General features: G+C 34.3%; 1 pseudogene; it reads right to left on the bottom strand.

Moving 5' to 3' along the window:
- Nucleotides 1–7,909: 7,909 nt before the first annotated feature.
- On the bottom strand, nucleotides 7,910–11,248 carry LOC100816137 (APO protein 2, chloroplastic-like; annotated as a pseudogene).
- Between the last annotated feature and the right edge of the window lie 598 nt (nucleotides 11,249–11,846).

Genomic DNA, 11,846 nt, shown 5'->3' with positions numbered 1-11,846 from the left:
GGAAAGGGAAGAATCAAAAGAATTCTTAAACTGTGTCGTTTTGAATTCTTCGAAAAGGGAGAAGGGAGACACAAAAGAATTCAGGCGGTTTGTCCTTCATTCTTTTGGAAAAGGGAGAAGAGAGACACAAAAAGAATTTAGGCGGTTAGTCCTTGGCGAATTCTTTTTGGAAAAGGGAGAAGAGAATAAAAAAGATGAATAGCACAATTTTTTGAACAAAGAAATTTTCTTGAAAGAGATAGTTTTGAACAAAAACTTTTAGAAAGATGAAGAGAAGATGAATCAGAAAAAATCTGTTGAAAGAGATGAAAGTAAATATTGAAAGATTGATTGAAAGAGATGATTGAGATGAATGAATATGTTTCATGCCAAGGTCACATATTTATAATTTCTTGATGACTCAAGTCAAAACTTGTAACTCTTGGCAATTCCTTTAAAAACTAATTACTTAAAAAGTTATGACTTTTGAAAGAATCTTCAGAAACAAGTCATTTGAAGAATTGTGACTTTTGGAAATGAATTTTTCGAAAACAGTCACTGGTAATCGATTACCATTAATTTGTAATCGATTACACATCAACAGATGTGACTCTTCGTTGTGAATTTTGAAAATCTTAATGTTTTAAAACACTGGTAATCGATTACATGTTTATGCTAATCGATTACAACTTTGTAAATCAGTTTGAAAAACAATGTTGGCTACTGGTAATCGATTACTACCTTCTGGTAATCGATTACTAGAGAGTAAACTCTTTGGTAAAAGATTTTGTGAAAACTTCATGTGCTACTTAATGTTTTGAAAAAAATAATTAATACTTATCTTGAATGATTATTCTCTTGATTCTTGAATCCTGAGTCTTGAATCTTGATCTTGATTATTCTTGAATCTTGATTCTTGAAAACTTCATTCTTGAATCTTTGGAATTTTCTTGACTCTTGATTCTTTGGCATCATCAAAGTAACCTTGGAAGGCATTGTTTCCACAGTTTGAAAACAAAAGGTAAAAGAAACTATGGTTGAAACTAGCCAAAATAAACACTAAAAGAGGTGTGAAAGATAAGGTAAAACCTAATTGGTAAAAGACAAGCTATCTAGGCGGTTTGACAATGGAGGGTAAAGGAAATAAGCTATGAAAGTAAGCAAGAAATTAAAGTGCAAGAAATGAAAACTAGGCGGATCCTAAGAGTGTTTGGATGACCTCATTTAAGGTTCCCAACAAAACACTCACTATCCTAAGAGAAAATTGCCTAAAATTATTACACACAAATGGAAGTAGGGTGACCTATTGGAGGCTCGCAACTTACTTCCAATGAAAGACCTTTTTGTTACAAAATTTGAAAGCAAAGCAAATTGCCAATTACAAAATTACAAAAAAAAAGTCCTCAATTGTGGTGGCTATTTCTCTCTTTGGTGTTTCACCCAATTTGGAGTGTTTCTTAGTCCAATAGCTCTTAAGGTGGTTGGCCCTTGCTTCTTGACACAAATTCTTCAAGGTATGGCACCAATCCTCCTTTCCAATTTCCTATATGGCAACTCACAAGCAAGGAAACAAAGAGACAAGCAATAACCAAAGACAAAAACAATGAAATGAAAGCTAAACCAATAGAATTTTAACAAGACAAATTTTCAATGATTATTCAACAATTAAAGCAATGAAAAGCACACAAAAGCAAGCTAGGACTCAAAGAGAAACCTAGAATGGCTCTAGAGTAGAGTAGAAAAACTAAAAAAAAAAGACTCAAGAAACCTCTAGTTTTGGAAATTTTTTCACAATAATTTTCAATTTAAATTTCAGAACTAGGATTGGTATAAAATACACACCAATTATAGAACAAATTTTGAGCCAAAACAATAAGCACACTTCCCTTTCACTTTTTTTTCCTGGACACTGATTTTTCAGCCAACTTGTGTGATTTTTCTTATTTTTTCCTTTAATCCAAATCGCTTGGTTCTTTTTCATAATTTTGGTCCAAATGTCTAGAAAATTCAGTAAAAATTTCAGCTCAAAACACATAGTGACCAATTCCCAGTAATTTATACAAGTTTGTATGTTCAAGCTGCCAATACCAGCGATTTCAACCTAGAAATCAAGAGTAGTGTTTATGTTGCTTAAGGCTTGGATAGTTACAATTTGTGTTTTCTTAGCTCAATTATCTTGAACAACACAATTCAAGAGAGCTTAAGACTTATTTTGATTCACAAATTCAGCCACAACTCAGCACCACAACTCAACTTCATCATAGGCATCATGTAGGAAACTTAGAAAACAAAAAAAAAAAAAGAGTTCAACAACAAGACTACTTCTAGGAATTGATTTAGAACATGATATGAACTAAATAACATGCATGAATTAGACTCAAAAATTCAAAAGATAGGCTAAGAATGACAAGAATACATGAACAAATGTATCTAGAATTCAATAAACAAAATAAAAATTCAACACAAACTTTGAACATAATGTGACAATTACTATGACTAAACATGACTCTAAGACAACATGGATTAAGTGATTTACACTTAGATTTTTGTGTTTTTTTTTCTTTCTAATCAATATTTTGGAAGAAAATTTAGATCTAGTGGTTCAGGACAAGAATATTATGAATGAAAAATGATAGAACCTAAAATCAACACAAAAACATGATTCAAGAGTAGATCTACAAAATTTGAACCATAGAAATGCAAGAACAAGTGTAGATCTAAGATTTAATCGGTTTTCTTTTAATCTACTCTAAACAACACCAAACCACAAGACAATGGAGGATATACATGGAGAATAAGATGAAGAACAAGGAATTAAAGAGAATTCAACGAACAAAAAGATAGAGGAAGCAAAAGAACATCACCTAGATGAAGATGCCCTTGATACCACATGATGTAAGCTCCATTGGAGCTTGTAGGCCTAGGATCTTCTTCATCAATGGATTCCTTTGCTTCTTGGAAGATGAATGGCAGCGGAATGGAAAAGGAAGAGAGAGAGGAGACGCCACTTCAAGGAGAAGATGAGTCTAAAAGAAGCTCACCACCATAGGAGGCCATGGATAAGAGCTTGGAGGAAGAGAAGAACACGAAATTTTGTGCTCTAAAAGAGCTCTGAAATCTGAAGTTTAATTTTCAAATGATCAAAGTTCCAAAAAACGCACACACATGACCTCTATTTATAGCCTAAGTGTCATACAAAATTGGAGGGAAATTTGAATTTCAATTCAAATTTCACTTGAATTTGAAATTGAATTTGTGGAGCCAAAATTTCACTAATTATGATTAGGGAATTTTAGTTATGGTTCAGCCCACTAATCCAAGATCAATTCCAAGATTCTCCACTAGGTGTGCTTAGGTGTCATGAGGCATGTAAAGCATGAAGGACATGCACAAAGTGTAACTATATGATATGGCAATGTGGTGTAGTAAGCAAATGCTCACCTCCCTCTCTAAAATTTAATTGGATTGGGCTTCTACCAATTCAATTAAATTTATTTCCAACCACACACATCAAATATTCACTTAGTGCATGTGAAATTACAAAACTACCCCTAATACAAAAACTAGTCTAGGTTCCCTAAAATACAAGGGCTGAAAAATCCTATATTTCTAGGGTACAACCCTAAATACAAGGACCAAATATAATGACATCCTAGTCTAATATGTACAAAGATAATTGGACCCAACCTTGGCCAATGGGCTTAGAAATCTACCCTGAGGTTCATAAGAACCCTAGGGCCTTCTTCAGCAGCTCTAGCCCAATCCTCTTGGAGCCTCTTGCTTATGGCTCTAGTGACTGGTCCCTTCCTAGGGAGGATTGCATCACGACACTTACTACATAGTTTTCCTAAGGGAGGTGTCATGGGGACACGCTTAGGCTATTTCCTTGGGGATGGTACGGTACCACATTGCATCTGAGAGTTGATGTCAGGTGTATGCATCATACTGATTAATGATTGATGGGATCCATGGATGGATAATGACTGATTCTTGAGTGTGTGTGGATCAATTAATGCTTGTGTATTCTTATGATAATTGTTAATGTGTTTCTTCTAATCGTGGTTGTTTGGTTTTTGTGTTAATTCTTTTTATAATGAACTCACCCTTGCAATTTTGTATCGTGTGGTTGATACTTGTGATGATCGCGAACCTTGTTCATGGGAGCAGAATGATAGCAGTAGGGTGTAGGAAGTGAGATTTTGTTGAGGAGCCGCTGAGCCGACGTGATGACGTTGGGATTATTTTGGGAGAGAGTTGTGTTTTGTTAATCAACTCCTCCATAGCCAGTTCATGATTCTTTTGTTGAACTAAAGATGTAAATCAAAAATTTAATTATATGTATGAACAAATGTACTTTCCATTATGTGTATGATGCGTACTGAGTTACTATTCCTATATGTATATGTATTCACTTAAGTAATGATGTGTTGTTTGGTGAATGTATGTCGAGACAAAAATTACTTTCATTTTTCATAAGCAAATTAACGGAGTTCTCATTTAAAATTTGAAATAATCACGATTTAGAATGGTGATATCGTAGCGACGAGGTGAGTCGTTACATTAAGTCTAAGTGGTTGATTCCAACTTTAGTTTGTTATATTTGTTTTTCTTCTGCATGTTGGAAGTATCGTTCACAAGATGTGCGATAATTTTACTTTTAGTTTTTTGGAGATACTACACATTGGGTTTGTGCCTATATCTCTCTCTCTCACATTCTTTGGGCACAAAGCTCACACAAAAGCATTTTGCTGGACATTACAAACAACAACATTCTTCTAAATTTCCTCTCTTCTTATTATAAATTATTTTTTAAAAGAGAAAGAGCATTGGTGTTCGAAGGTTTGGGGATCCATTCGCTTCACACGATTGGAACTAACGGGTTGTCATATCTTAGGAGAGGGGCACATTCAAATTCTCCTACCAGTGCATTCTCTTTGAACCTTGTTGCCTAGATGGGGAAGATCCTTCCTTCTTGGACTTGTCTTTACCACTAAAAGAGTCATAATGATAAGTCTTCTTGTAGGAATGCTTCCTTTTAAGTTGTCTTTTCACTTTCTTAGCTTGATGCACCATACTCTCTAAGCTCTCATAGTGTTGGAACTTCACAATGCATTGAATGTCTCTATTAAGCCCACGTAGGAACCTTGCCATGGCAGTTTTAGGCTCTTGTACATTGGCTCTCCTCATAGTCATTGTCATCTCTTTATGATACCCATCAATGTTCTTGCTACCTTGTGTGAGGCTTTGTAACCTGTCATAAGCATATCTTTTGTAAGATGGTGGTAAGAATGTCTTCCTCATAAACTGTTTCATTTCTTTCTATGTTGCTATCTCAAGTTTTCTTATCCTTCCTCTTGCATTCTCTTTAAGCTTCCACCATGTGAGTGCTTTGTCATCAAAGCCCAAGGTAGCCAACCCAATCTTCTTCTCTTCACTATATTCATGACATGCAAAGATTTGGTCAACTTTCATCTCCCACACAAGATATGCCTCTGGGTCATGCTTCATTTGAAAATTAGGAATTTTATGCTTTTCCCCTTCCATATTATCCTCTTTATTATTATTTTTTCTCTCTATCTCTTCCTCTTTAACTCCCTATCCCATGTCGCCTAAGCCTCATTTCTCCTTCAAATAAGATGAATAATGCATTCTTGCACAAAATGGTTAGCACAAATAATATAAATATGGACCTTACCATTCAACTTAGTGTTTCAATCAAAGTCCACTTGTGTCTCTCTCTCTCTCTTTTAATGTTTTTTCTATAATGTGTACACTTGCCTTTTTCTACCCTATGTTCCTTTATAAGTTCTTAAGTGGAACCACCAAAATCCAAATCAAGAAAGTATTCAATGTGAAAGATATAACGAATTTCAAGCTTAACTCAAGTCCAAAGAAAGAGAAATAAGACAAAATCAGAGATTTAAATGACAAACAATAAAAGCTAAATGAGAGAAAAGGAAACTCAAAATAAAATGCAAAAAAAATTACAAACTATATGACTCAAGAATAAGAGCAACACAAAACAATAATTTCAAAATTTTACTATGTCATACTTGTGTATTAGTGTATTCATGAGAGACAAAATGAGTAAAGGTGTATGAAAAACGCAAAAAATTTGGTACTAGTGTAGAGAGACTTTTTATAGGGTAGATTTTTTTATTTTTTTAGATATAACTTTTTTCAATTTTTTTTCAGATTTTTTTTTCATTTTTATACTTACAGTTCTTTCTTCTTCTTCTTCTTTTTTTCTAACAAGTGCTCACTCAACTTTGTAATATTTGCATAAACACCCAAACAAACGAAATTTTTACTGAAAGGATTTTTGCCAAAAGTTTGTACAGAACAACAAAAAAACATAATGAACACAAATTTCAGAATTTGACTCAAATTTCAAAATATGACTCAAATTTCAAGTGCACTGAATCAGACTAAGGAAATAAATTGGCAGACAAACAGAGTATAAACTGATGCACAAAACCAATTCACAATTGACAAAATAAGTATTTGGCACAAATGAACTTTGACGCAAACAAAAGGCAAATTCTGACTAGGCACAGAAACATAGCTAACAAATCAGATAAACATGATGCAAACAACAAGAATAAGGATTAAATATGGAATCTAAAAAGTGACGCACAAACTCAACATATCACTGAATGAAATCGGCGCACAAAGATAATATGGCACCTGGACAATCACATGCGGAATGACACAAGCAGCACATGAATAAGCCAATTCTTCATTTTGAAATTGAAGCACCGAATGTGCAATTGAACCCAACCACTACCAAGCAATTGTCACCGTGACTCCAATTCAATTGAGGCACATGAAGATATAATCTCTTCACATCACCAACAATTGATGCCAACTCTCAAATTTGGATGCAAGACGAGGCACCGATTGGACTTCCGAATGGATTTGGAATTCACGGAATCCAAGGCACCGCATCCAATTTAGACACACATGATGAGCGATTTACGCAAGCAGCTCAAATCTGAATTCATAGAAGTAATTTGCAAATTCACGAACACGCTTGGAGCAAATTCGAACCAAAATTTGATGCTAAAATTGACTCTGAATACCAAATGATTACCAAATGATGAGAAATGAAAATTCTTTTGATAAAAATTTAAGGTTCTACGCATAAATCAAGAGAGAACAATTCTCTCACACTTAACACAAAACTAAATTCATATCATCCAAATGTAAGGTATGACAAGAGTTTCTATTAGTAATTAAACTCTTAATGACAGATTCTAAGCAAGCCAACAACAACTAATATTGTTCATGACCAAAAATTACAAAATAAAGAAAAAAAACTTCAATTCATTATTTTGATAAAAAAATCCAAACAAAAATATTAAGACCAAATGACAAATCAAATTTATTCTTAGATCTTTTCTTCAAGTTAACTCATTTTCCATATTTTTTAAGCAATCCACCAATTTGGATTTAGGCTACATGTTTTCCATTTCAAATTGGGCTTCATGCATCATTTGCTTAACACGTGTTCTTGTGATTGGTCCATCAAATCCATGCTATGCTTCAAGGTCCATAGTTGATCATCATCAAAAGGGGAAGAAATTGTGGGTGGGTTCAAATTTCCACACTAACAAAAACTAACATTTGTTGAACTAAAAAATCTCATTGCAAGTGAAATAATGTCCTTCATTGTATAATATATTGGCCACTTAAAAAGGCATGCTCAGTTTATCCTCTCTTTACACACCATTGAAAAGTTTTACCCATCCTCAAGAGTTCCCAGATGGTTTAAAGGGCACTAGTTTGTCAATTGGCCTTATATTTTTATCAGACTAAGTCATAAAGAATATTATAGATTGAGTAGAATGCAGAGGATAGAAAATGCAAGAGTTAGTCTAGATGGCATAAATACCCCTTAAAGAACTAACCAAAGTGACGCTATTCCAGCTCCTAAATAAATCAATAAATTATCATTGCATTTAGTTTGACACAATTTAAACTATATTCGAAAGTTGGGGGTTTTGTCTATAAGAGAAATTCATCTCAAACTACCATGTCAGCTTCTTTCAAAGTTGATGGGATCCCCACATCCAATCGCATGGTGGATTTATATTGTTCTAGTAAGGCTGCACCAACTTGAATGCACATGTCCACTACTCAGGCGCCTGGCCATAAAAATTCCTAAGCTCTCGCTCTAGTGGTTCGTTTACATCAGGAACATGCCACACAAATCTGGGTGGAATCAAATCATCCAGAATTACTGACTGCTAACCATGCTACCCATTGCATTGTTGGTGTTTATGAGCTCCACAATTTTAAGCTTTGTGATCCTGGGAACCGACATGAATTTCAGGGCAATATCCACAAACACTCACATTGTACAGCCTCATTAGTCTCTTCGCACCTTTCCTCGTCCGTTCCCATGCTAGGATAGTTTCCACAGCAAGAGGGACTACTTCATTGTCTAATGGAGCTACTATTTCTGAATCAGGTGTTTCAGCTGGTAACGGTTTTAAAGGGCCCTCTGAGATTTTATCTGGTAAGTCACTTTCATCAGCATCGATGAATTCCTTCCTCCCAATACGGATGATAGGCTTTCTTCTCCTTTTGGTGGGAAACTCTGGAATTTCAACACCAGCTTGAATGCAAAGCTCAACCACTACTGGAATTCAAGCGATACAAAATCTCTCTTCATGAGTAATCCACTTTCCAAGACGATCAAAGAGGTGATATGCTTCAATTGGAATTAATATGTCTTCAACATGTGCATTCGTCCATTCGTGGAGGCCCTTGCGGATGTTGGCATGTGTGCCTTTACATAACTCGAATGGATGTCCAACAGGTCCTACATGGATTTCATTGCACCACCTGCATTAATATTCCAATATTAGACACTTCAGGACTTTTGATCACTTCTTTCTTTCTTACTTCAGTAGGAGACATTAAATTGCATTTATTTGCAAGGGAATGCCGATTTCCAGTTGCAACTCTAATTCAAATAATTTTTATTTAGAACAAATTTTTCTTTATTAGTCAAACTGATAATTTAAAGAAATTTTATAAAATTAATTAAATAAGAGTGGCAAACCGACAATAAATCTTTTGTCAAACATTAACATTAGCTAGTAAGAAAAATCACTCAAATTAGGTTATCACATTCAATTAGACTAGCCTGGTAAGCACAAAGGGTATGTTGTTACTTGTTAAGGTAGCTAGAATTGGTCCTAAATATTTTTTATGTGCCTAGTTAAAAATGCACATAAATGGGTTCTTCAGGCTCAAAATATAAAAGAGAGATAATTGTAAATCCTTCTACAACACCTTCCGAAAAATCCTCCTACTTACAAAATGAAAAAAATTGAATACATTTCATATTTCCAAAATATTAAATTCATTTTACATTTTCATTTAATACTTACTTTATAGAGTATTTTCATTACTCTTAAAAATACATTCAAACTTTAATCTTTGAGACCATAAGCTCATAAAGACAATTTTTCAAATGTCCTATATAGTGACTATGAGTCAGCCTCAGGGAATCTCCTCAATCTCGAAGTTCCGGCAAGCACGCATGAAAGTGTCCATGAAGAGGGGGTAAGGACTAAAGAGGCAGCAAGTGGAACTAGTAGTCTTCCTATGAACCATACCATCCATTTCATAAGAATATAATAGCTACACCATAATGTGAGGCTCACAAAGGTCTAAGTATGCAAACTTTGCTTTGTTGAAGAAGCAAAATAAGAACCTACTAATTGCCCACCATGATAGCAAATTGTAGGAGGTATTGGTAATATCTAATTTAGGTTCTAGTTACACCAACAATAGTTAAAAGCTGGAATGTGAAGCGACATATTAGTTTTACAATGATTTATTCACCATTTCAAACAAAGTGTCAATGCTAGAATATCTTCCGAGGTCAGAAGCAATTGATCTCTGTATTAGCACAATTACTCAACTAGAACAAAAACAAGTAATTTTTATGTGCTTAACCAGCATTTCACACAAGCTCCACATTAGCTAAAATATGCTAGAGAATGTGAATACTATAATTACCCACAAGCATGCACAGGCACTACTTTGAGCAGCTTCTTCAGATTGTTGATCAAAGTGATCCTAGTGTTATACACATTATACGCAGTCAATACAAGGCTCTTCACCAGCAACCCATTCTTAGGTGCTGACATTGATTTTCTCGGCTCATCTTTCATCTTCTTCATCCTCTCCCTAGCTGCTCGTCGCAGTTCTACAATGGGCACTGGAAAAGGTTTCTTCTCTTTTCTCGAATAGTGCTGAGGAAAATCAGCATTTTGCGGCACTTCATTCGTGACGGTTGGCGCACGATGACAAAACCTCTCTGGTTGAATTCTAATAGTCACAGGAACTCTAATCCTACTGTTACCATGCTGCTTAAAAACAAAAAATCAGAAAGTGTTAGAGAAAAACTCAAGTCCTACATCAGTTAGTCAGCTAGAGATAAGACCACAATAGAATATATAAGTGGAGAACGATCCTTACCCTTACGCTGTGAGCTTACTTTTGGGTTGAGTTAGGCTTAAATCCACATTCTAACAGAAACCAATAACAATAATAAAGTATTTATATATATAGGAAATTCAAGGGTTAAAACCTCTCAGAGCGACAAAATGAGAAGAATCGTTTCATGAAATTCAGAGACTTCGCGCCAGAGTTATTTCACGAAACTCCCAAAGGCCATTAACGGTTAGCAATTGAACAGAGAACACTGACGCAATGAAGCAATTAATTTAGGGAAAATGAGAAGCGACGAATCAAAAGTTGAACCAACTTACGTTTGGGAAATATACTGGACAAAGCAAACCACGTTGCCATCTATTTCTTTCCCACCTAATGAGGGAAATAAATAAAAGGTTACCTGGAGAGAATGGAGTAAACCAAGAGAAGATAAAGGGCTGGGCTTGAGCAACAGAGAATAATCTCTTGGAGTTATTCCCTTAGTCATATTCATAGTGATTCCTGAAACAAATGAAAATGGTGACTATCAGATACTAGAATTGCTGAGAAGAAGCATTACCCACAACAAAACCAAAAGGGATTACTTCACTTCAGCGTGCACCGCGCCGCATCAATTTCACAAATACGCAGCGCATCACTACGAACCCCAACCGATTTTTCTCTGTTTCACCGCAATTTCAAACACCAAAAGCCCCACCCAGTAGTTTCTTATCCTCAACGACAATCTAGGATATGTGCTTTGATAAAATTTTCGTGTGGCAACTTTTTTATTTTTTTAAGTAAAAGACCAGCACGGCAGCCTCTAAAGGATGTGATGTTAAAATATAATTAATACAAGACACATTTTAAATTGAAATTTATAAAAGAATCAAGTTACACTTTTAATTTAAACAATATGATTAGAAAGAGAGATAATAAATAATAAATTTTGAATTGAAAGACTAAAACATAAAATAATTGGAATTTTATATTGAATTGATTAAATTTTAAACAAAAATACCTAATCGTATTTAAATTGCACTTACATGCACTATGTACATTTTTATACAATATAATTTTAATATGTTAATTGAAATATGCTAATAACATACATTATTGTTTAATCATACTGTCACATTATAAAAATTCTTGAATTTTGTAATAATTACTTTACAGGTTTCAACTTGAATTTGATGACATTTTTAATAGCCTAATTTCTCTATTGTGTGTTTTAGTTGTTAGCTTAATCTTGAATCTACTTAGTTAAAAAAGAAAGTGATGCATAATTTTATTTTTTTTTGACAAAAAGGATATCATGTATACAGATCACAATAATAAGAGGGACAACTAAGTTGACACTTCAGTCGCTACCCATCATTTACAACACGTCAAAGAAGTTTTTTTTTTTTAAAGTC

Source organism: Glycine max, chromosome 6 (genome assembly GCF_000004515.6).
Source record: "Glycine max cultivar Williams 82 chromosome 6, Glycine_max_v4.0, whole genome shotgun sequence".
In the NCBI taxonomy this organism is placed as follows: Eukaryota; Viridiplantae; Streptophyta; class Magnoliopsida; order Fabales; family Fabaceae; genus Glycine; species Glycine max.
This window is presented reverse-complemented; position numbering and strand designations above follow the sequence as displayed.